The sequence below is a fragment of the Humulus lupulus genome, chromosome X (genome assembly GCF_963169125.1).
Source record: "Humulus lupulus chromosome X, drHumLupu1.1, whole genome shotgun sequence".
Classification (NCBI taxonomy): domain Eukaryota; kingdom Viridiplantae; phylum Streptophyta; class Magnoliopsida; order Rosales; family Cannabaceae; genus Humulus; species Humulus lupulus.
The window spans coordinates 122,415,416-122,441,729 of NC_084802.1; positions in this window are offsets into that span (position 1 = coordinate 122,415,416).

A 26,314-nucleotide genomic window follows, 5' to 3' on the forward strand; every position below is an offset into this window, starting at 1 on the left:
ACTCAACACAAATAATCAACATATGCATATCTATCAGTCAGCATATAATAAAGCAGCCAATAGGTTAAACACTTAGCGGCCATGCCATCCCAGGCACTTTATCAAGCCCTGGGTTCGTGGTCTACACCGTGAGGATGATTCAAGCATCCAAGAAGGATCTCACCCTAGCTGCTTGCACTCCGCGTGCTCAACACTGCTCCCAGCCCTTTGTCGTACTAGGCCATGCACTCCACATGCTTAACGCCATTCCCGGCCCCTTGCCGTACTCGGCTTCTTACCGTTCTCAGCCTTCGCCGTTCCTGACCTTCGCCATTCATTAACAAATATGCAATACATAGCATATATTCAACAAATATTTAAACAAATACAGAATATAAACAATAGGGCTACACCCTGCAATTGAATCACATAGGGTCGTGCCCTGTAATACAAACTATAGGGCCATGCCCTGCTCTACGGGTACAACAGTTTTCTTACCTGTGTCCCAAGCTTCCCGAGCTCTGATATCCTGAGCACAGTCCTCTAGTATGAGCCTCGCTGAAAACCTAGTCACAATGCATTGACAAAAGCTATCCATCAAGCCTTAATCCATTAAATTACTTTGGAATGTAAATCTAGTCTCCGGGACCTTGAATTCTATCAATCCGGGTGATAAAATCCATCCCGGGCCTTAAAAATTGGGTTCCTAAGCCAAAAACCTACAAAACAACCAATGAATTGAATTAGGGTCGCGACCCAGCCTCTTAAGGGCCACGGCGCGTCCCAAAATAGAGGCAAAATGCCTCCCTGCAAGGAGACGCAGGCTACGGCATTCCCAGCCCTATGTCGCGGCGCGCCTCAAGAACAGAGGCCTCCCTAGGCCTTCACGCACACACGGGTCACGACACACCCTTCCTTGGGTCGCAGCTCGACCTCCAAACCCAGAAAACCAAGGTTTTTCTCAAGTTTTTTCCCGAGCATAAATCCATATTTCACACCCCAAACTTCAGCCAACCTCAGAATTAAGCCCAGAATTCATACTCATATAGCCTAAATAATCCAGCAAGCTCATAAACCAATTCTTACACCCATCAAACATTCAAAACCAATCTTGGAAACCAAATCCATGCAACCCTAAGTTCTAGCAACCAAAACCAGCAGAATTCAACAGTTTAAATCAATTTAAAAGCTTACCTCTACACTTAAACCAGTTCCTGAACTGATTCCCTGAGCTTTAAGATTCCCAATCCTTAAAGAACTCAGTCAAAATCTTCCAACTAATCCAAAGCCTTCAAACACCAAGAAGAGAAAATAGAACCAAAGAAGAGAGAGTCTTGAGAGTTTTATGCTTTATCTTCTTCTGAGTTCCAGCAATTTCCTAAGCCTCTAAGTGTATATCCCATTTGCTAAAATGACCAATCTTCCCCTAAGCTTATCTTAAATCCTCAAGTAACCCCAAGGGAAATTTAGTCATTTACCCAAATTCCGTTAAGTCCCCGAGTATTCCTATAAATCCATTGTTAATCCTGAAATGTCCAATAACTACCAAACTATTACCCGTTACTCAATAAATTCCAAACACATATTATATACCCAAAATACCCCTAGGCTCCTCCCGACCCGGGTATTTGACCCCGTTGTGACTTTCTAGCTAAACCACACCCTAGGTCTGTCTTGGATTGTGCATCGCCAATATATCACCACTCACACGTGGTGTCAATCACAATATACACAAATATTATATTTATGGCCCTCAGCGGGCTAAAATTACAAACATGCCCCTAACAACCAAATGGGGCCCACATGCATACTTAATTCACCTAAACATGCATTTCTAATCACATACTCATCAAATTAACATATTATCATAATAATTCAATTATTGCCCTCCAGGCACGCTAATCAAGGCCCTAAGCCTTATTAACAAATTTGGGATGCTACATTGTCCATCCAAACTCGAGCTTGGTTTGGTGGGGCATTCCAATTATCGCGTACTATGGATGAACTTCCCTCTTGTCGAGTATAACTAACATCTTCATTCTGAGCTGGGTTCCTTCTCTGCGAATTTAGGCGATCACGCAAATCAGGTTGCGGCTCGTACCAAGGGCTTTGCGATGAACTCAACTGGTTTCTTAGGTCGCCCTTAGACCTACCACTATGAAGACTTTCAGTCCAGTAACTCCCATTTATGAATTTTACATCTAATATTTGGGGCCGAGGATCCAGATTTTCAACACGTGTCCGTGGGATGTAGGTATTGGCAGATGGAGGAGGATTTCTCCTGCTGTCTCCATAAGCTAGAATATCCAGAGTAGGATGAGGTGGCGTCGGATGTCTTATAGGTGACGGGGGATGCCTTATTTGAGAGGCAATCCTTGTCCCACCAGGGCGAACTAGATTAGCCCGCCTTTGTTCTACTCCATTATTTCTAGCTCTCTGCGCCTGTCGATCCAATCGCGACATAGGAGGGTTTTCTGGAACATTTTTTCTCTGTGAGCCTGTCCCAACTACTCCTTGTGAATTTCCATGGGCATCCCTAGGTGCCTATGAAGGAGGCACCCAAGTTGGGGTTATGGTTCTAATCGATCGACTGGCATGTTGATGAGCCCTATGGGGGCCACTGGGTTGAGCATTCTGGGGATCTCGCCCTGTTGGCACAGAACTTGGGGTGGCAGTTCTGACTGATCGACTTGGTTTGGATTGATTATTCCTTTGGGACTTGTGAGACCCACTTTTCCTCTTTCCGATATTAACGTCAGTTGTAAGAGGGGGTAACCGAGCCAAAACTTCTTCAATCTGCCTATTTTCCTTTGCAATATGGCTTCTCAATTGCATGTTTTCCAATTCGACGACAGTTAGATAGTCCGGATTTGGATTCAGTGGTAATGATTTCGAACTCCTAGTGTCGCCATGACCCGCCGGTTGTTTTCTTGGACGCTGCTGGATCTCAAGGCCATGTTCGTTCGAAACAGCAGTATGATGGGCCTCCTGCCCACCAGGCTATTCTATCTCGTTGTCATGCATCGAGTAAGTGAGGACCATGATGAGAATTGGTTGGGGTCTTGATAAAGCATTAATTTCCCTCTCAATGAAAGCACCAAACTCTTGACACAGTTTTTCGCCAATAGTGTATTACGAAATAATAAGGTAGATTAGTGCTTAATAAACTGTAATGAAAAATAAATGATTTCACTCAAGAAAACAGAACTTTTACGTGGTTCAGTGGTTAAAATCCACCTAGTTCGCAAGTCTATACTATTGTTGTTTTTCTCTCTCTATTTTGGTAGAGTTTCCGTATTACAGAATAATCGTCCCTTTTCCGTCCAATATTCCCAGTATTTATAAGGGAATTTCATGGACAAGTTTGGGTAACCACGTGAGTCAATCCCACATTTACATAATTATTACATTTAATACAAATAATTCTCATTTATATTGGGATATGATCTGATCACAAGATAAATATACTCCTAATATCTGGGATGTGAATATATGAAAAATTGGTCATAAATATGCGTATAAAGGGATCCTGAGTCTCTGGGGGATCTGGGGATATGCAATATACTAGATCTACCACGAGCTGGATATCTCCTCCAAGCTCATGCTTCAACAGTTGTTTTAATATTCTAAGCTCGCGCTTCACTGCCTTCGTGTCCGTAGCTCAGGTTAAACCCAGGACGCCTAACACCACACGTGTCCACATGAAACTGGAGTTGTCTACGTGGATAATAAGCAGATATCATTTCCTTGGTTATTTCTTCGTACATTTATTTGTCAACTGTACCCGAGCTGAGTGAATGAACTCGGGCTAAAATTAGGGTACAACAATAAATAAAAGGAAACCTTGCCAATAAAAGGCTTGGTCGAAAGCAGCGAGCTACATCAAAGTGACCAAAGACCCTGAGCTTCCAAGTCCCTTGGAAAGTATACAAAGTATGAAAATTCTAGAATATGCACTATCATCACGAAGTTGTGCAAGTAGGGATCTCAAGGATCCCTTCCCACAGAAAATGTTGCGATCTGTGCCCTTAAAGCATATTTTCGTATGAACGATTATTGTTAATTTAATAAAGTTAAGATTTTTGCACTCATATTTATATTTAATTGTACATGTCATTTATCATGAAGATCCAATATTATTGATGTGGTCTTGAATTCAGTATATGTATAATGATATATATACAAAAGGATTTAATTCAAGATAATAATATAAAAATTGTCGGTAATCGCTAAATAAAGTGAGAGCTTTATTTATTAAAGATTATGTGTATGTTTATCTTCTGCTTAAGACAGAGCGGCTAATCCGGATTGTTAAGTGTAGTGACACAAAGAGACATAGGTATCGTATACAATATAGATTGTATTGGATTCTTCTGATAATATCCATTAAAATATATAAGTTCAACATTCATCAATCGACGGTTGTTTGATACTTGACCTCAATCCTAATGTGAGTAATGAACATATATTTGTGATTTTATGACTTTTGTCTTATCGGGTAAGGTTCAATATTCCTACGACCAAATTTCTAATATCTTGGAGTCATAGAACTACAAGTAGCTGGGAACATACTTCAAAAATATATAGTATGCTCCTTACTTAAATGAAAGCAAATTAGTTGTTCCTTTTATTGTTAATTCGGGCCTTGGACATAGATCGCTCAATTTCTGTTAGAGAACATAAATTTCATTCTATAATTAAATTTATAGAATAACGTTCATTAGAGGATGAATTGAACTAATTGATAAAGATATAATTAGAGAGGTTATCAGACATTAAGTCCTTGCTCTAATTATGAATGACTAGCAAGACTCATAACTCATGCAATGACTGAATCAATGGATGACTTTATAATTATAGCTCTTAATAATATAAGACTGCAGTTTTAAGAGTTCAATTGCGAATTTCTAGTGGAATAATTCATAGTTAATAAATTATCTAATGGAACTAAGAGTTAGTGAAATTAATTAAATTATTAGAGCTTAGAACTACGAGCTTAAAAGTATTATTTTTAATCTCACAAACTAATACTATTTGTGTAATAATATTTATAATTTTAAGAAATTAATTTTTTTTATTGAAAATTGATTTAATCATATTTAATTTTGTGTCATAATTGTATACTACATAAAATAATATGATAAAGTCCCAACAAATAGCATTTTATAGAGATAAAATATTATAGGGTCAAAAGCCCTGTATTTGGTGCCAACCACAATCTAAATGGGCTGTATTTGGACTATGGCCCATGCATAGGCCCAAATGAGATTAAGGATAGGTCTTCTTTTGATTATTCTATAATTAGAACATAACATTAAAAGATAAGACAACATATGCAATTTCACATTATTTTCCAAGAGAGAAAAATAGAGAACTTTCTTCTCTATATACTGTGAGAAGAATACTCTCTCATGTGTTGAGATTCAAAGTGTGTTCTTGTGTATCCTTACCAAGTAGCATAAACATCCACTTCTCTCATTATCCTTGTATGAGCCATAGTATGGAAATGAGTGGTTAGGAGGCTAAGACGCTATTTGATCTACACGTGTTCTACATCTAGAAAATGTATTTGTAATTTTCTATTTTAATAAGATTCATGTCGCATAAGAAAAATCCAAGTCTAGTTATGGTTCCTTGAGTGATTTGTTCTTGTGTTTTAATAATTGTTATTATTGCATTTAAATTTTATCCCATGCTTCCGCTGCACTGTCAATCACATGAAAAAAAAAAACCAATAGAAAAGGCTACTCCCAGAGATATCACCATTTTCAATGTGCAAAGTACATGACATATCCTGAAAAAGAAATCAATAATAGAAAAGCAAGACCAACCGCCAAGTGAAATCTATGAGAGACCACTTTAGAAGATGGCCACCTATCAGTTAAGGCCATCCTCGAGATTTCAAAGCAACGGTAGCTAGCCATTAAACACCATTAGGGAAGTAAGAAATATGGGTTAAGAGTCTATCTAAGACGACCGATGATGCACTTCACACCATTTTATGGCAAGCAGTTTCTGAGGTGCTTAAACCCATGCAAGCGCATACACACGAGCATGCATAAGAAATGGTCACCCGTATCCAACGGCCACCCGTGCCACAAGGGCATCTCACCTGGTATGCCCTCTTGCCTTACTATGCTCCGCAATAGTGAGCCTCGTTGTAACATCCTGCATTTTCGGGTACCTTGAAGCGATTCGGGTCGGGATTTTTTTCCTCGAGTTAAGAATAATATCTTAAATAATATTATATTTTCTTTTGAATTTATTTCCATGAGTTATTGCTAGCCAAATTATGAATTTTGTGTTTAAAAGTCAAGATAAGACTTTCGGTCTTGGACCGACAAAAAAACCCTGATCGGGTAAAAATCTCAGAAAATAAAATGAAAAACTATGGAAAATATATTTTGGGCATAAAATACATTCATAAAAATTAAAGTTTGGTCAAAAATAATAAACCTAAGAGAAAATAGAAATTTTAGGGCATGTTGTGTTAAATGCTTAATTCGGCCGAATTGGGGAATTTTATTCCATAAATGGACCTTAGGTTAAATTTTATTGTGATTAATGAAATTAAATGTGAGAGACATTTAATTGAATTATTATATGTTAAGTTTTGTGTTTAAGACTTAATAAGGGTGAAAAAGGTTGTAGGAAGTCAAATTGAATTTTTTCTTCTTAAGAAATATTTATTAACCTTTATATAAAAAAAATATGATTACATATATAACAAAAGGGGTGGCCGACCATGTGAAATATTTTAATTGGGTGGACCAAATTTATTAAGTTTAATCCCATTTTAAATTTATGGTAAATAGTAAAGTGGGTAGTAAAACACTTGAGTGTTTTAGGATATTTTTTAGAGTTGTATAAACTCTTCTAACCCCCCCCCCCCCCCCAAACCGACCCTATACTCTCACAAACACTCTCATTTTAAAAAAAAAAAAAAACTCTCAAGTTTTCTCTCCATCTTCAACCTCAAGAACACTAAGAAGGCTTGGAAGCCTAAGCTTTGGTCTAGGAAGGGTTTCCCTAAGGTAAAGTTTCAAAAACCTTGACTTTGTAAAGTTTTTAACCATAGGTCTTTCATTAGCTAACTATCTATGTTGTTGGGGGGAGTTGGTTAAGGCATTGAAAGAGTTTTGAATGACTCAAAGCTAGTAGAAAGATCCAAACCTTAAGCAAGAACAACAAGAGGTAAAAAGTTTAATATTTATGGTTGTTATTGTATGATTTTTATTTTGAAGCTTTATTGTGTACATTTAATATTTAAAGTTTCTTATTGGTGATGTAATAAGGCGATGGTAGTTGCTCTATAATTTTTATGATGCTTGTGTGTTGATTTTTGAAAATAGGGACCAAAATCCCCAAGGGTTTTGGTGAGAACCTTAAACAAAATACAAGTTTTGAGCTGTGACTTCCAAGGGGTCAAACATCCACTGTATATTGATTTTGTAAATTTAAATTATACTGTGATGTGGTTGAGATTGAGTACATAAAATTGAGCTTTTGAAACACTAAAAAATGTATAAAAAAGAGTGAGTTACGCTATTTCAAAGTTTACGTAAAAAACTATTTTTTCGTATTCTTAATTTCGGGACCATGTTTGGACAGACACTGTGTAGGGAAAATGAACCCAGTTTTTTCTACAATTTGGTGGACATATTCTTGGCATAACATAGTATTCCAATGTAAAATTTGGTAATAAAATACTGAACGGTTTGAAAGTTATTAAGTGCCAAAGTTTGGCAAAATTAAGGACTTGAAAATAATGTCATTTTTACCTCATTGTTGGAAAATAATTTCACCAAACAAAAATTCTCCTTTTGACCTAATATTTTACAAAGACCTAAATGTCATACCAAACATGGAATTGAGAAATTTTGGTAATAATTTGGTTAGTAAATTTCAAGTTATGACATAACAAAGTATGCCGTTAAAAATTTGAAAAATAGGGTTTTCACACTTAGTTTAAAAATGAGATTTTGAAACTTATGGTAAAAAGTAAAATTTTGCGTATTGCAAGATAAAAACTTGGTAAGTATTGAAAATATATTTTGAACTAAAATACCACTTTGAGTTTAGTAAGAATTATTTTTATTAAAGAATTCTTATTCTTTCTAAAAATAAAAGAATTAATTTATTAATAAGTTAATAAATTAAAAAGAGGGTTTAAAACCCTATATTTTGAGAAAATAATTAAGTGAATTATTTTTCTAGTAAGTAAACTTGATTAATTGACTTTGGAAAAATTAACTAGTCAAGATGGGAAATTTTTAACAGTTTTCCTAACTAAGATAAATCAAGCAATTTTCTTAAAAACAGTTTTTAGAGATTAAAACCTTAAGAAAAATAAAAGGAAAATTAAGAGTTTATTTTCTTGAAAAATAATTAAGGAATTTAATTAGTATTTTCGGGATATAATACCGACTAAAATCTTTTATATATTTTACCGACTGTTGAAAGTACGGGTTAATAGCAGAACTTTTAAAGAAAAAGAATTTTAGCGGATTGTGGTAAAATACTATTGTGATACTCGACTCTAGGTATCGAGACCATAGGGTAGGTCTCCCCGAGACTTAGGGTTTAGTCTCAAATATTTTTGTATGAATTTCATTACTGGGTTTAACACCAAATAAGGATCTTTAATCCTTACTAATAATTTTGAAAATGACCAAACTACCCAAAATATTAATAATGAATTATGAAGTGCCATAATTAATCCGAGTATACTATATGGATAATTACAGTATTGGCTAAGCATAACTGGATTACACATTGTAGGGTGAAATCTTGCTGAGGGCAAATGACTCCAAGTAAGTCAACTTATATTGTGTGGCTGCAACATGAAACGACTATTGAATTGTATGTTAGTATAGGGACACATGCACATATATACATTATCGTAGAAAGTTACTTAGAGACGTTAGTCTAGTGAGTGCTGATTTAGAAATATGATCGGTAGATATCCATCATATACTAGTTGGCTGATCCCCGTCACACTGCTTGATTTTATTATGTCTGGTTCATTACCGAAACGAGTGGCCAAGAGGTGAGGATTGCCGGTTAAAGCTAGGGGCGCCAAAATAAATGTGTCCTAGGGGCCCTCATGCTTACTTAATCAGTGAATAGTTAGAACCCGAGCAAGTGCTCTGATAAGTTATTCCCGGATAGTAGCCATGGATATTGGCCATTCAGTTAGAGTGCCTAGAGATACTAGGGGTTGCCAAATTGAGTGAAGCTGAACACCCTTGGGGCAACTGCTCACCAGCACCACTGATTAACATAGAAGCCTTTATAAACCTGTGTAACTTCGATTACACTCTTGGATAAGTAGTGATGCCCTAGGTAACTTGATGGTTACCCATGTGAGCGATTTACTCTTGGATAAGTAGCAATGCCCTACGTAACACAATAGTTACCCTTGATGGGGATATTTATTGGTTAGATCTTAGTGTTGAGATTCGGTTCTCTCTTACAGATTAGCATTTATGCTAGAGGGCATGTTATGCCCGAATTGTTGGATGTTGTCGAGCGTTGGTCTCGAATTATATTATGATATATTATATTTTCTTGCTTTAGGATTTTCTGAGTGCAGGTATTTATTTTTTGATAAGATATAGTTGTGATATAATATATCTGCTTGTTCTGGGATTTTTTTAAGTGCTGGAATTTATCTGTTTATATGGAATAATTTGTCATTGGTTATCAGGCATGACCATAAGTTTTCCAGGACGCTTTTGCATTCTTGAAATTGATTGTGTAGGGTCCGTATATATCTAGAACCCTAATTCTCTGCTTGCTTTTGTTTTAAAGTTGAACTTACTAAGCGTTTTCGCTTACCTAGTTGTTTCTTGTTGTAGGTCAGAACAAGGGCAAGGCAGAGCAGTGAGTGCTGGAGTCTACCTTGCAAATGTACATGTGGACTGACCTTTTGGGAAGCCGTTTTATTTTTGGAAATGTTGTGTAATTTTCCTAAACTAGGCTCACTATACTCTTTATAAAATATGTTTGTAAATAAATGTTAAGTATGGCCATACTACTTTTTAAAAAGTTTTTTTATACGAGTTTTTGAGACATTTTGTTAAATGAAAACATTTATATTTCTGCATTATCGAGTCTTGAAAATCTGGGTCATTACAGTTGGTATCAGAGCTCGAGTTGAGCCGGTTCTGTAGACAACCCACATGTACATTTCGCAAAGATAGACTGACACTCACTGTAAGTACTGTCTTTTCATATAAGTTTCCTTTGCTTTCTTTTTTTACCTCAATTCTATAAATTGTAGGTTATGGTCGATATACCTAAGATAGGTGACCTTTTGATAGGAAATATACCCATGATCCTTATGCTTAGGATCTATTACTATAGAATCTTTAACGATGAGAATCAGTGATGCTTCAAGTACGATCAACAACATCGGCATGTCATTTGGCAATGGACTCAATACATGATAAAAGTCCTTGAAAGGGCCAACACACCCGAGCGACGGAGAGTGTGATATGCCAACACTTGTCTGAGAGGCTTGACACAGATATGGTTTCGTCACAGATGTTGGTGACCAATTCACGACATATGGGATGACTTCCGTATGTAGATAGAGCTAGCATTTGGGCCATGGATTATCCTATCTCCGTGATTGATAGCATACCTCAAGACAGAGGAGGGTCCCGAGAAGCCAGACGAGGATACCGACATGAAGCTAGATATCCTGATGGATAGCCTAGATTAGGTTATGCTATGAGAGTCTTGTTGATACTTTTTGAAAAGACTTTACAAACCTAGTAGGTTGTAGGACTTTTGTATAGTTGTAGCAGGCGGATGTAGAAACCCGACGTGTAGTTAGGGTTCTCTTTTTGGATTTATCGTCCTACTTACTTAAATCCTATGGCATGATTTGTCATGATCATTTTGTATTGCTAGGTTATATCCCTGAATATTATGAGTACCTATTTTGAGTCGAATTTTATGGTTCTTCAATGTTGTTTATGATCAAAATTGGTATGCTCATTTATTGCTATGTTAGTATCATTCCCTACTATACATTGTGGTATAAAGACTTGGGATGGTGCCTAAAACTCGAGCCAAGGGAGGTCGAGATGTTAATTAACCCTAGCCAGATGAGAGAGCGGTCACTTACCAAGATGCAGGTCCTGGCCGAGGAAGAGGAAAGGGTCAAGGCCGATGGCAAAGAGTACAGCCAGAACAAAATCTGGCAACTCAGATAAAGGATCTTTGACTTTGTGGCAGCTGCCTAAAGGGAAAAGGTAATTTGCGTTGGTATAAACTTCTCGTCCCTATGCACTTAGGATCTTTTTTATTTTAAATCAAACAAAAATGGCAAGGACAAGAGCTCAGAGAGGAACAGGTGCTGCTGGCCGGGGCCATGCCGCACCTACGGCTAGAGCTCAAAATGCGCTTGTCGCTACATCTCTAACCCAAGCTACTAGAATTCGCGAGATAGCCGAGCAGATGAATAATCTACAAAGGCTAATGGAGATGTAGAGAGCCCAAATTGAAAGAGGGCAAAAGGGACAAGAGGACGCTGATGCCGTCAAAGCTGAAAGGTTTAACAACCTTTTGGGATGACTCCCCATGCCACCCAATAATGCTCAGAACAACGAAATACCACCTGAAAACAATGAAGAACAAAACTCTAGCCCACAAGTTGTCATTGAGCAACAAGTATTACCGGTAGAAGCACCAAGAGTTGTCCAAGAGAAACCTATATTAGAAAAGTTCGACAACCAGAATCCACCTATATTCGAGGGGAGCAGTGACCCATCAATGGCAGAGGAATGGATCAGTATTTTGGAAAGGATCTTCGACTTCATTGGAACTACCAAGAGAGAGAAGGTAGTTTGTGTGACCTATATGCTGAGAAAAGATGCCCACATCTGGTGGGACACAGCCAGGAAAGGGCATAAAGTTGTCGAGATGGAATTGCTAGAGTTCTTGACCTTGTTCAATGGAAAGTACTTTAGTAAGGCAGTGATCAAGCACAAAGTGAATGAGTTCACTAATCTGAAGCAGGGAACGTCGAGCGTGTAGGACTACGTTCAAAAATTTGACCAGCTCTCTAGGTTCGCAAAGAACCAGGTGAACACTGAAGAGAATAAGACCTGGAGTTTTATGAAAGGCCTACATTGAGACATTGCCAGGTGTGTAGACACTGGTAGAACTGGCCCGGAGACGTATGCCGAAGCTGTGGAACGGGCTCTTCGCCAAGAGTCTTGGGCCGTGTCATACAAGCCAGAACCACAGAAGAATGAAGACAAAAGGTACACTCCCAACAACCCCGAACAGTTTCAGGCAAATCAGAATGGCCCAAGGGGAAAGTTCAACTCGAGGTTCGGCTAGAACTTGGGGCGAACAAACAATCCAAGAGGCTCAAGGTTGATTTTTTGGGGAAATAACAACAGAAAAGGGGGACCTCCCAATCAGGCAATGGCTACTCCCAACAAATAGCCAAGACGTGACTTTGAACAATGGCCACTGTGCAACAAGTGTAACTGACACCATCGGGGCGAGTGTGGGGTATGTTTTAACTATGGAAAACCAGGGCACTTTGCTAAAGAATGTCAAATGCTAGCCAAGGGCAACGGAAATGACCAGCATAAACAAATTGGAGCTCCGCCTCGAGTTTATGCGCTTATGCAAAGTGACAAAGGAGCTGGACCATCTGATATGGTGTCAGGTCAGAATTCTATCATCCAAACCTCAATATATGTATTAATGGATACTGGTGCATCGCATTCTTTTGTATCTGCATCCTTTCCAGAAAAATAAAACAGAACGCCTGAACTTATGCCTGTTATTTGTGGGGTATCCTTGCCTTCGGGAGAGGATATGCTGGTGCGAACATGGGTTAGAGTCATACCAGTTTGGGTTGAAGGTCGTGAGCTGACAGTGGATCAGTTAGTCTTGGACCTACATGAATACGACATCATATTTGGGATGGATTGGTTAACCAGATATGGAGCCGTTATCAATTGCAAGCACAGAAAAGTGGTCTTCACCCCAGCAGGAGAAGAACCATTCGAGTTCAAGGGTACGTCAAGAGAAAAGAAGTATCCCCTGATTTCTGCGATGAAGGCGAGAAAAATGTTGAGTGATGGATGCATCGGATTTCAGGAAAACATAGTGGATAAGGATAAAGAGACGAGTCAACAACCATCTGATATACCAGTTGTGTGCAAGTCTCCCAACGTATTTCCTGAAGATCTACCTGGGATTCCACCAGAACGAGAGATCGTGTTAGAGATAGAGAGTTAATTCTGGGAAATGCGCCGATCTCAAAGACTCCTTACAGAATGGCGCCAGCTAAACTCAAGGAGTTGCAGTTGCAACTACAAGAGTTACTGGCTAAGAAGTTCATAAGGCCAAGCCAATCTCCATGGGGAGACCCGATCTTATTCCTGAAGAAGAAAGATGGCTCGATGAGAATGTGCATTGACTATCGGGAGCTGAACAAAGTGACGATCAAGAATCGTTATCCATTACCGAGGATTGATGATCTTTTCGATCAACTACAAGGATCATCAGTATTTTCCAAAATAGACCTACGATCAGGCTATCATCAGCTCAAGTTTCAGGAGATGGATATACCAATGACGTCCTTTAGAACGCGCTATGGTCACTACGAGTTATTAGTGATGTCCTTTGGACTAACCAATGTGCCTGCGACATTCATGGATCTCATGAATCGCGTATTTCGCGAGTATTTGGATAAGTTCATCGTCGTGTTCATTGACGATATTCTAATATACTCAAAAAGAAAGGAAGAGCATGCAATGCATCTGGAACTAGTCCTCCAGCGTCTGCGAGACAAAAAGCTTTACGCTAAGTTTTCGAAGTGCAAATTCTGGCTAGAGAAAGTAAGTATTCTGGGGCACATAGTGTCGGGAGACAGAATTTCAGTAGATCCCGCCAAAATAGGAGCTGTTAAGCAGTGGAAACCTCCAAAAATTACTCATGAGGTTAGAAGTTTTCTTGGGTTAGTAGGATATTACCGACGATTTGTGGAAGGATTTCCAAAATAGCCGCACCAATGACTGCCCTCACCCACAAAAACATCAAATATGAATGGACTGACAAGTGTGAGAAGAGTTTTCAGGAGCTGAAAACAAGATTGACGACTGCCCCAATGCTGACAATCCCTAATGGCACAGAGGGATATACTATTTATAGCGATGCCTCAGGCCGAGGGTTGGGAGCAGTGCTGATGCAGCACGGAAAAGTAATTTCTTATGCTTCTCGATAGCTAAAAAAATTACGAGAAGAACTATCCCACTCATGACCTGGAGCTAGCAGTAGTGGTTTTTACATTGAAAATATGGAGGCACTACCTGTACAGGATACACTGTGATATCTACACTGATCACAAAAGCCTGAAGTATTTCTTCACTCAGAAGGAATTGAATATGAGATAGCGTCGATGGTTGGAGCTGCTCAACGACTACGACTGCGACATTTTGTACCACCCAGAAAAAGCAAACAAGGTGCCAGATGCATTGAGTCGATAGCCAAGAGCTTCTGTGATGACAGTGAAAGAGATTTCACCGCAGTTACGAGCCGACCTTGCTATGTTGGATTTAGAGATAGTAGTTGGCAAATTGGCTAACCTCTCTATCGAGCCTACCATTATTGAAGTTATAAGGGACGGGCAGTTAGTCGATCCTTGGGTACAAGGACTGATGTACAAAGTGAGGGAGGAGGGGCGACCAGTATTCCATATGCCCGAAGATGGAGTATTGGGGTTCAAGGGCAGAATATGTGTTCTGGAAGATGATGAGATCAAGAAGCAGATCTTTTTCGAGGGAGATTATGCTTCTTATGCCATGCATTCGAGTACCACGAAAATGTACCAAGACTTGAAGAAGTACTTTTGGTGGCCGGGGATGAAAAAGGAGACGACAGAATATGTGGCACACTGCTTGACTTGTCAGCAAACAAAGGCCGAGCATCAACGGTCAGCCGGATTGTTACAACCCATAGAAATTTTGGAATGGAAGTGGGATATGGTCACTATGGACTTTGTCACAGGTCTACCAACCACTCCCAAGGAGCACGATGCCATTTTGGTTATCGTAGATAGGCTGACTACGTCTGCTCATTTCTTGCCGATCAAGGTAACTTATGGGGCACATAAGTTAGCAGATATTTACATTGCAGAAATGATGAGACTACATGGTGTACCCAACTCCATTGTATCAGATCGCGACGGACGTTTTACCTTGACATTATGGAATAGAATCCAAACGAGGTTGGGTACTAAACTGAAGTTTAGCACTTCCTTCCACCCGCAAACAAACGGTCAAAGTGAACGAACAACTCGGACCCTAGAAGATATGCTAAGAGCCTGCATGCTCGACTTTCAAGGGTCATGGAATGAGAAGCTTCCACTAATAGAGTTTGCTTACAATAATAACTATCATGATTCCATCAAGATGGCTCCGTATGAGGCTTTGTACGGAAGGAAATTCCGATCACCGATTCATTGGCACGAGACCGATGAAAGAAAGTTTCTCAGATCAGATTACTGAGGACATCCGACAGATAAGGAAACACTTGCAAACTTCGGTTGATTGACAACGCAAATATGCCGACCGACGCAGAAGACCCCTGATGTTTGAGGTTGGCAATAATGTGATGCTTAAGGTAGCTCTGCTACAAGGGGCTATGCGATTCGGGAAGAAAGGAAAGCTTAGTCCAAGGTTCATTGGACCTTTCGAAATCATAGAAAAGAACGGGGAAGTAGCTTATTGTTTAGCTCTTCCACCCGCCTTGTCTAAGGTGCATGACGTGTTTCATGTATCCTTGTTGAGAAAATACATGTGCGATCCCTCGCAAGTACTCAGCTATGAGCAGCTGAGTATTGGCCCTCAACTCGTCTATGAGGATAAGCCGGTGATGATTCTAGACCGAAAGGAAAAAGTATTGAGGAATAAGATGGTGCCGTTGGTAAAGGTGCAGTGGTGTAACCATGGCATTGAAGAGGCAACCTGGGAAATAGAAGACAAAATGAGGGAGTTGTATCCTCATTGTTTTAAGATTCGAGGACGAAACCTCTATAAATTGTAGGTTACGTAACGTCCAGCGTTTTCGGGTACCTTGAAACGACTCGGATCGGGATTATTTTCCCCGAGTTAAGAATATTAATTTAAATAATATTATATTTTGTTTGGAATTTATTTCCAGGAGTTATTGCTAGCAAAATTATGAATTTTGTGTTTAAAAGTCAAGATAAGACTTTCGGTCTTGGACCGACACAAAAACCCTGATCAGGTAAAAATCTCGGAAAATAAAATGAAAAACTATGGAAAATATATTTTGGGCATAAAATACATTCATAAAAATTAAAGTTTGGTCAAAAATAATAAACCTAAGAGAAAATGGAAATTTTAGGGCATTTTGTATTAAATGCTTAATTTTGCTGAATTGGAGAATTTTATTCCATAAATGGACCTTAGGTTAAATTTTATTGTGATTAATTAAATGAAATGTGAGAGACATTTAATTTAATTATTATGTGTTAACTTTGATGTTTAAAACTTAATAAGGGTGAAAAAGGTTATAGGAAGTCAAATTGGATTTTTTCTTCTTAGGAAATATTTATTAACACTTATATAAAAAAAAATATGATTACATATATAACAAAAGGGGTGGTCGGCCATGTGATATAGTTTAATTGGGTCCAAATTTATTAAGTTTAATCCTATATTAAATTTAGGGTAAATAGTCAAGTGGGTAGTAAAATACTTGAGTGTTTTAGGATATTTTTTGAGAGAGTTTTCTCCCCATCTTCAACCTCAAGAACACTAAGAAGGCTTGGAAGCCTAAGCTTTGGTCTAGGAAGGGTTTCCCTAAGGAAAAATTTGGTTAAGGTATTAAAAGAGTTTTGAAGGACTCAAAGCTAGTAGAAAGATCCAAACCTTAAGCAAGAACAACAAGAGGTAAAAAATTTACTTTTTATGGTTGTTATTGTATGATTTTTATTTTTAAGCATTCTTTTGTATATTTAATGCATAAAGTTTCTTATTGGTGATGTAATAAGGCTATGGTAGTTTCTCTATAATTTTTATGATGCTTTTGTGTTGATTTTTGAAAATAGGGACCAAAATCCCTAAGGGTTTTGATGAGAACCTTAAACAAAATACAAGTTTTGAGCTGTGACTTTCACGGGGGCAAGCATCCACTGTATATTGATTTTGTAAAATTAAATTGTAATGTGATGTGGTTGAGATTGAGTACATAAAATTGAGCTTTTGAAACACTAAAAAATGTTTAAAAATGAGTGAGTTATGATATTTCAAAGTTTAGATAAAAAACTATTTTTTTCGTATTCTTAATTTCGGGACCAAGTTTAGACAGACACTGTATATGGAAAATGAACCCTGTTTTTACTAAATTTTGGTGGACATATTCTTTGTGTAACATAGTATTCCACGGTAAAATTTGGTAATAAAATACTTAACAGTTTGAGAGTTATTAATTTCCAAAGTTTGGAAAAATTAAGGACTTGAAAATAAGGTCATTTTTACCGCATTGTTGGAATGCTCCCTTTGACCTAAGATTTTACAAAGACCTAAATGGCAAACCGAAAATAGAATTGGAAAATTTTGGTAATAATTGGATTAGTAAATTTAAAGTTATGACCTAACAAAGTATGTAGTTAAAATGAGATTTTGGAACTTAAGGTAAAAAGTAAACTTTTGCTTATTGCAAGATAAAAACTTGGTAAGTCTTGAAAACATATTTTGACCTAAAATACCACTTTGAGTTTAGTAAGAATTATTTTTATTAAATAATTTTTATTCTTTCTAAAAATAAAAGAATTAATTTATTAATAAGTTAATAAATTAAAAAGAGGGTTTAAAACCCTATATTTTGAGAAAATAATTAAGTGAATTATTTTTTTAGTAAGTAAACTTGATTAATTGACTTTGGAAAAATTAACTAGTCAAGATGGGAAATTTTTAACGACTTTCCTAATTAAGATAAATTAGGCAATTTTCTTAAAACCTTTTTAGAGCTTAAAATCATAAAGAAAAATAAAAGGAAAATTAAGGGTTTATTTTCTTGAAAAATAATTAAGGAATTTAATTAGTATTTTCAGGATATAATACCGACTAAAATCTTTTATATATTTTACCGACCTTTTTAACGATTTTCCTAATTAAGATAAATTAGGCAATTTTCTTAAAACTGTTTTTAGAGCTTAAAATCATAAAGAAATATAAAAGGAAAATTAAGAGTTTATTTTCTTGAAAAATAATTAAAGAATTTAATTAGTATTTTCGGGATATAATACTGGCTAAAATCTTTTATATATTTTACCGACTGTTGAAAGTACGGGTTAATAGCGAAACTTTTAAAGAAAAAGATTTTTAGCGGATTGTGGGAAAAGAATATTGTGATAATCGAGCCTAGGTATCGAGACCATAGGGTAGGTCTCCCCGAGACTTAGGGTTTAGTCTCAAATATTTTTGTATGAATTTCCTTACTGGGCTTAAAACCAAATAAGGATCTTTAATCCCTACTAATAATTTTGAAAATGACCAAATTGCCCAAAATATTAATAATGAATTATGAAGTGCCATAATTATTCCCGAGTATAGTGTTGGATAATTACAGTATTGGCTAAGCATAATTGGATTATACATTAGAGAGTGAAATCTTGTTGAGGGCAAAGAACTCCAAGTAAGTCAACTTATATTGTGTGGCTGCAACATGAAACGGTTATTGTATTGTATGTTAGTATAGGGACACATGTACATATATACACTGTCGTAGAAAGTTGCTTAGTGACGTTAGTCTAGTGAGTGCTGATTTAGAAAATATGATCGGTAAATATCTGTCATATCCTAGACGGCTGATCCCCGTCATATTGCTTGATTTTATTATGTCTGGTTCATTACCGTGACGAGTGCCCAAGAGGTGTGGATTGCTAGTTAAACCTAGGGGCACCAAAATAAATGGGACCTAGGGGCCCTCATGCTTACTTAATTAGTGAACGGTTAGAACCCGAGCAAGTGCTCTGATAAGTTATTTTCGGATAGTAGCCATGAATATTGGCCAATCAGTTAGAGTGCCTAGAGGTACTAGGGATTGCCAAGTTGAGTGAGGCTAAACATCCTAGGGGCAACTGCTCACCAGCACCACTGATTAACATAAAAGTCTCTATAAGCCCATGTAACTTCGATTACACTCTTGGATAAGTAGTGATGCCCTAGGTAACTTGATGGTTACCCATGTGAGGGACTTATTCTTGGATAAGTAGCGATGCCCTGGGTAACACAATAGTTATCCTTAATGGGGATATTTATTGACTAGATTTTAGTGTTGAGACTCGGTTCTCTCTTACAGATTAGCATTTATGCTGGAGGGCGTGTTATGCCTGAATTGTTGGAAGTTGTCGAGCGTTGGTCTCGAATTATATTATGATATATTATATCTGCTTGCTCTGGGAGTTTCTAAGTGCAGGTATTTTGATAAGATATTGTTGTAATATAATATATCTGCTTGTTCTATGATTTTCTGAGTGCAGGAATTTATCTGTTTATATGGAATAATTTTTCATTGGTTATCCGGCATGACCATAAGTTTGCTAGGACGCTTTTGCGTTCTTGAAATTGATTGTGTAGGGCCCGGATGGATCCGGAACCCTAATCTCTGCATGCTTTTGTTTTAAAGTTGAACTTACTAAGCGTTTTCGCTTACCTAGTTGTTTCCTGTTGTAGTTGAGAACCAGGGTAAGGCAGAGCAGTGAGCGCTGGAGTCTACCTTGCAAATGTACATGTGGCCCGACCTTTTGGGAAGCCATTTTATTTTTGGAAATGTTGTGTAATTTTCCTAAACTAGGCTCACTCTACTCTTTATAAAATATGTTTGTAATTAAATATTAAGTATGGCTATACGAATTTTTAAAAAGTTTTTTTATACGGGTTTTTGAGACATTTTGTTAAATGAAAACATTTATATTTCTGCATTATCGAGTCTTGAAAATCTGGGTCGTTACACTCGTGCACACCACTTACTTACTCAAACGAGCTTACCACAGACACTAAGCATTTGTGGCAGTGGGCGACATCCATCTTGCTAACTTTAGATCACACATCTTACCGAACCAGGAAGGGAAACTCAAAATTCAAAGCAAGTAGAGAAGCGTAAACTCAAAAGATGAGCCTAGTCACCCAACTTAGATGCCCAGAAACGGAAACCTCAAAATTCTCAAATGATCAAGTAACAATTGAAAAGACAAGATCACTAATAGAGAGCAAGTTTGTCAAAAATAAAAATCAGCTAAGGCACTAATTGCTCAAATCAAAACAACATTGCCAATGGAGGCTTCATCAAAACAATGCAATACCTCGAATGGAAACGTTGTCAAAGCAATAAATTGAAAGCACGCTCTCTGAAATTGGTGACGACACCTGATGTTTTCTAAATAAGCGATTTCACCACCACTACCTTAACTAATGACGCCACCGAAAAGGGAGAAATGCTTAGCGAGTTCGTCAAGCGAGCAAAGAATTGAAAGGTCACCCCAAAACGAAGGAATCACCACCTTTACAATATAAGACTTTGCCTACTCAATCAAATAATGGCCCTCGCCAATATAGAACGTCGTCAAACAAAAAGCCAACTCTGACCAATTAGCTTGTCGTCGAAAGCAAACGGTGAGGGGCAATTGACAAGGAGCTCTTCATACGGGTACATCTCCAATCGTTAATCCAAAAGGGCAATCATTCATTCAAATGCAACTACCATTGGCAAGGTGCCATTTATTCAATAAGATGTCAAAATAACATCAATAATGAACCACACAAAGCAACTGTTGCCCAATACGCAAGAAATCACCAAGAGTGGTCGCTAATGCAAGTCATGTTGGTAACTCGTTTACCATATGTGCAGCGGAAAGCACTAAATTTTTTATTTAAACAATCTTTAATTAACCGGATCCATTAATATGTAAAACATTAATCATAGAGAAAGAAAAAGATGAGGATTTTCCATTTGTAGAACAATCAAGAATCCTCACTATCTTTTAGTACCTCCAACGAACATCCAATCCAAAGTAGCCTTGTGAATACTTAGACCAAGATCTTCCAAGATGTATATCTACCCCTCAAGACGTGCGTGCACACGTATAGTAATGGAGAGATAATTTCTAATTCACAAGATGTACTCAACTCATGAGATCTTGGAATATTAGGTGTGAGACAGTTTTAAGGGACAGAGAAAAAAAATACGATCTATTTTTTCTCTCTGTGTAAAAAAACTTAGAATTCTCTTGAATCTTATTGAAACTAATTTCTATCAGATAGACTTATAAAAAAATTAATTAAATTCAAAATTCAAATTATAAACTAATTATTAAATAAAAGAAATATCAAGATCCAATCTTGATAGTTGTTACCAAGCTACACGCCAACTACAGTGCCAACAATGTAGTTGTCGTGTAGCACATCCCTAATTTCAAGGATGTGCTCCAACCACTTTTTTTTAATTATAATTTACTATTTATTTATTCAAAAATATCTAAACCAGATAACTTATCTTATCAGATTAATTAAAAATAAATATCAATTCAAATTCAAATCCAATTTGTATTATTATAAATATTCTTCACATTATTTACATATATAAAATCAATTAATTTAAAATTAATTATTATAATTATTTAAATGCCATTTTTCAAAATAGTCTATTAATTTAATAATATAATTTCAAAAATTCCTTTTAATTAAAATATCAATTTAAAATTTGCTATATTAAATAAATAATTTGTCTCAATTACATATTTGACCGTGTAGAACAAATTTCTTCTAAATATGTCATTTCCCTGATTTTTCCCAATTTCAACTCTTACCTTGAATAGTGTTGATAGAGTCACCTTTGGGACCTATGTAGCTATAATTTCAAGCTCCAATAAATTTAGATCATTAGTTAAAACTCTTTAATATAATAACATTAATTAATCTCAATATTATCCACTAAAAATATTAGACTGCATTACTGTAATTATATACATTTATTTATTGAGTACTTTTAAGTATAAAAATGTTCATCGATTTAATCACTACATACAATTCAATCATCTATTAATGGTTCATAATTAAAGTATGAATTAATTACCATTTAACTTCTTTAATTATATCTTGTTTCATTAAGTACCATTAACTTTACTAGTGAAGGTTAATTCATAAACTTATTTATGAATTTGTGGTCAATAACCTTTCAGTTCAAAAGGTCAACCCTTAAGAGAACTATTATTCAGTTCCTCTAGAAACGTATAGATTCCATATCTGTATATTATGCCCCAACCTTTTACATCAATGAGTTCCCAAAACAAAAGTTTTCAGCCTGATCATTTTGACAAACCATAACGAGTGAATCAAAGAACTCATATGACATAAACAAGAGTTCATAATAACTTCAAGATTAAGATCAATTTGTACGTGATCATCTTATTGATATGTTTAATTAATACTTATAAAGTTAACAGTATTATTAAGCATTAATAACATATCGAGTCTCGTTCATGTATAACCACTTTATACAAAGTATCTCCACTAAGATGTCCTACTACATCAGTAATCCAGATCTAAATTACATGTGTTCATAATATTACTGAACCGTACTTACAATATTTAATGCAAAGATTCTATTTAGCTTGGTTTTGATGCGAACTTTTAAAATTCGTTCCCTACAATATTAATGCTTTCGTACCAATACAAGATGGTAGTCATAATAACGAATTTGAGAATTTTAAGAAATTCATATAATATTATTCTATAAATAATAATAAACAATCAATACATGCTAAAAATTCATTTCAGTTATTTATTTCATAAAGTATTGTTCAACACATATGCTTTAAAGGGCATTAATCCCAACAAGTCAACCTTATGCTTTCACAAAGCCTGACTTGGGGGGGAAATGTTATACCAATTTTTGGCACAAAGGCATGGCAAGGAAAGTAAAAAGTAGGCCCACATCAATGGAGTACTTTTTGGCTAAAGAGAGTGTCGCAGGAAACACCCACCTAGCGAACTCGTACACTTCGCCAACTTGAAACCTTCGCTAATTTGGTTCTCCTTACCAACATTAGGTTGCCCAACTTCTAACACCTTGCCAACTTGAGACCCTTTCTAATTTGGTTCACCTCACCAACATCAGGTTGTCCAATTTCGCACCTCCCTGACTACCAAAAAGGACCTTCCCTAATTTCCAAGAAGGTGATCCTCGCTAGCGATACCACCTCGCTGAGTATACCCACATCGCCACTTTAGTGGAAGTGTGGTCCTCGTCAACTATGATGAATGGAACTCTTGTTGCTTTCCAAAGATTTCCTTGCCATCCGAATAAGTTCTCATTGCCTACTTTGATACTGAGAGACCCTCGCCCACTTCAGTGCCCTGAAGGTACCAGTGTTGTCAACTTTGTGGTCGCTCACTTTAGGGTCGCCCACTCCGAAGTCACCCACTTTTGCACACTTGTCTCGCAGTAGCAAATAATACAGACAAACTTCATTACTCCATTGGGTGGATATAGAGACTTGAGACATTCCCAAAACTTTTGGGAATTAGTCGAATAAGGAAACAACTTTTCAGCGCCAACTCCACTCGTCTTTTCCACTATAAATTATGCAATGTAAAGATGGAAGGGAAAGAGTGTTCACTCCACTCGTAGCCAAATGTACAAAGGCGACTCTTAGTTCTAAACACTTTGAAGTTCCACTCTCAAGAGCTCTCAAATGTGAATGTACTCAAAGCTTCCAAGCTTATACATTAATAAAAACAACTAAGTGGGCGTAGGTCACTTTTTTGGGCCAACCACAATAAAAACTCTTTTCATTTACTATTCTAATACCATTATCATTCATTAATCATGCATCCAAATACTTGAGTCCATTCACAAATTCCTACATATTATTCTTTGGGTGTTTGACGAGTTTGATGAAAAAATGAATCAACACTTAAAGTACCTCATAACAAATCAGAACTAGTGTACTACAATAATAGAAATATACATATTATGATGTTTAAGAAAAAATAGAGTGATAAAATAATAAATAATTTATTATTGGGTATCACTTCCTGTGCCTTTTTCTTGGAAGGAGCTTCAGATGTAGGCTTATTCATTATGTTAAAACCCATACTTGTCTCTTTCTCTCACAATATACTATTTTCTATCTTTCTCTCATATCCTAATCCCTTCTAATTTAGCCCAACCCTTAAATGTTTTGGGTTTAGCAACTATTGTACCCGAAAAATACGAGCTGAATTACTCACCACGGGGTACAGCTGGCAGATAAGCGTATAAAGAAACTATACATATAGAGCATCTTGCTAACTCTAGGGTGAGAAGCTCGAGTCAACTTGACAACTTATGACAACCAGATAGTCTCCAGAATGCTTCTTGCGCCAACAACTTAGTTCGAGATATGCATTGCCCAGATCACCTTCGTGAAACTCTGACTGTGACCCATGTTAGTTTAAATTAGTCCTAGGACACCCAGCTCGAAGGAAGTGTTCAGCTCGCGAATGTCTGGTCATGACGCAACGCAAAGTGAAGGATCCCAAAAGACTTGGAGATTCTTTATATGCCTCATAAATGCCTAGATTTTATTATGCATTTATTATCCGTTATAATATATATAAATTTAATATGCAATCATATATTTATGTAAATGGTAAGTTACCCAAATTTGTTAATTACCGTATTAGTGTACGGTTAAACAAAACTGTCCATGAGAATCTCCTATAAATACAAGAGGAATGGACAGTTAAATGGATCAACCTTTTGTATGCAAAAACTCTGCTGAAATTGTCATCAACAATTTCTTCAAGAGTCCTAAATAGATCAATAAGAGTGACTCGTGGACTAGGTGGATTTTAACCACTGAACCACGTAAAATCGTGTGAGCATTTTTTCATTCTTGTTTTATGCTACTTCTTATACATTTGATTTACATAAAGTCTAATCTTTCTATTGTCAGATTTCTAAATCCCCTGTTGCCGAAAATCCGCGTCAACAAATTAGTGATTTCATTGAGAGCATATTAGGCTTAAATTCCCACACAAGCTTCACCAAACAATCACTACTGTGGTCACCCATTCTATGCGCGACAACAAAATGGAGCAACCTGATGATCAGGAGGGTCACCATGTGGCCATCCTCACTAGAGAAGGTACATCTGCGCAACATCACCCTGGAAAACAACATGTGGACGAAGACGTTGTTGGGAGCTCAGCATCACGCCCACCAAATCCCCATCCTGGGTACATGACAGCCATCAAGATGGAAAATGCCTAGTTAAGGAACCATCTTGCCCAAAGAAACAAGCAGATTAAGGAAATTTTAGCTCGATTACCCCCTCCTGCAACTGATGCTAATGTCGGAAGGAGGAAAAGTGGGTCCCATAGATCCCACACGAATAATCGACCTAATATCAGTCGCTCTGTTAGAACTGCAGCTTTGAGTTCTGTACCTTTTGAATAGACTCTATGAAATACTCAACCTGCCAATCCCCACATGAATCATTGACCTAATGCCAGCCGTTTTGTCTAAACTACAACTTCAAATTCCGTACCTTCTGAATGGATTCCACGAAATGCTCAACCAACCAACCCTCGTTGGTATAATAATTCAACTCACACTCCCAGGAATTAGCCTGGCCATATAGGGCTAGTTGAAATAGATTCAAGGAGAAGAGACGTCCTAACAGATTCATCTATTACTCGGCCAGCAGCTTTGCCACGGACAAACGAATCTACACTGCCTCCAACCTGGGAAATTGGAATAGACCAAGGGCGAGCTACCAATGAGGCCTCCTTCATCACCGATTCGACATCCAGCGCCACCTCGCCCACAAGCAACATTTTAGCCCGAGAGGATAGCAGGAGAAATCCCACTATAACGCCCTGGATAGCCAAGACCACTACACTATGTGTTTTAGATAGTGCTGGACTTGCTAATCAAGTCATTTGGACATAAACGTGTAACAAGAAGTACTTAACGGATTAGCATTAAAATTTTTGGTCAAAGGAATATTTACTTTCATTACAAGTTTAAGTTCCTACATGGGATCCCAAAATAAATATTTATAAAGTGATTTACAATCCAAAATGGTGATTACAACACAACCTGGCCTAAGTGGAAAATTAGGGTTTAACCCTAGTTCCTCTGTGAATCTGCGGTCGTGGTGGTTGAGCAAGCTACATATCTACACGCTGCCACCAAAGCTCTCCAACTCATGGTTGGTACAGCTTCCCTTTTCCATTACCTGCACCACATAGCACACGTGAGTCAACGCTTAGCAAGAAAACTT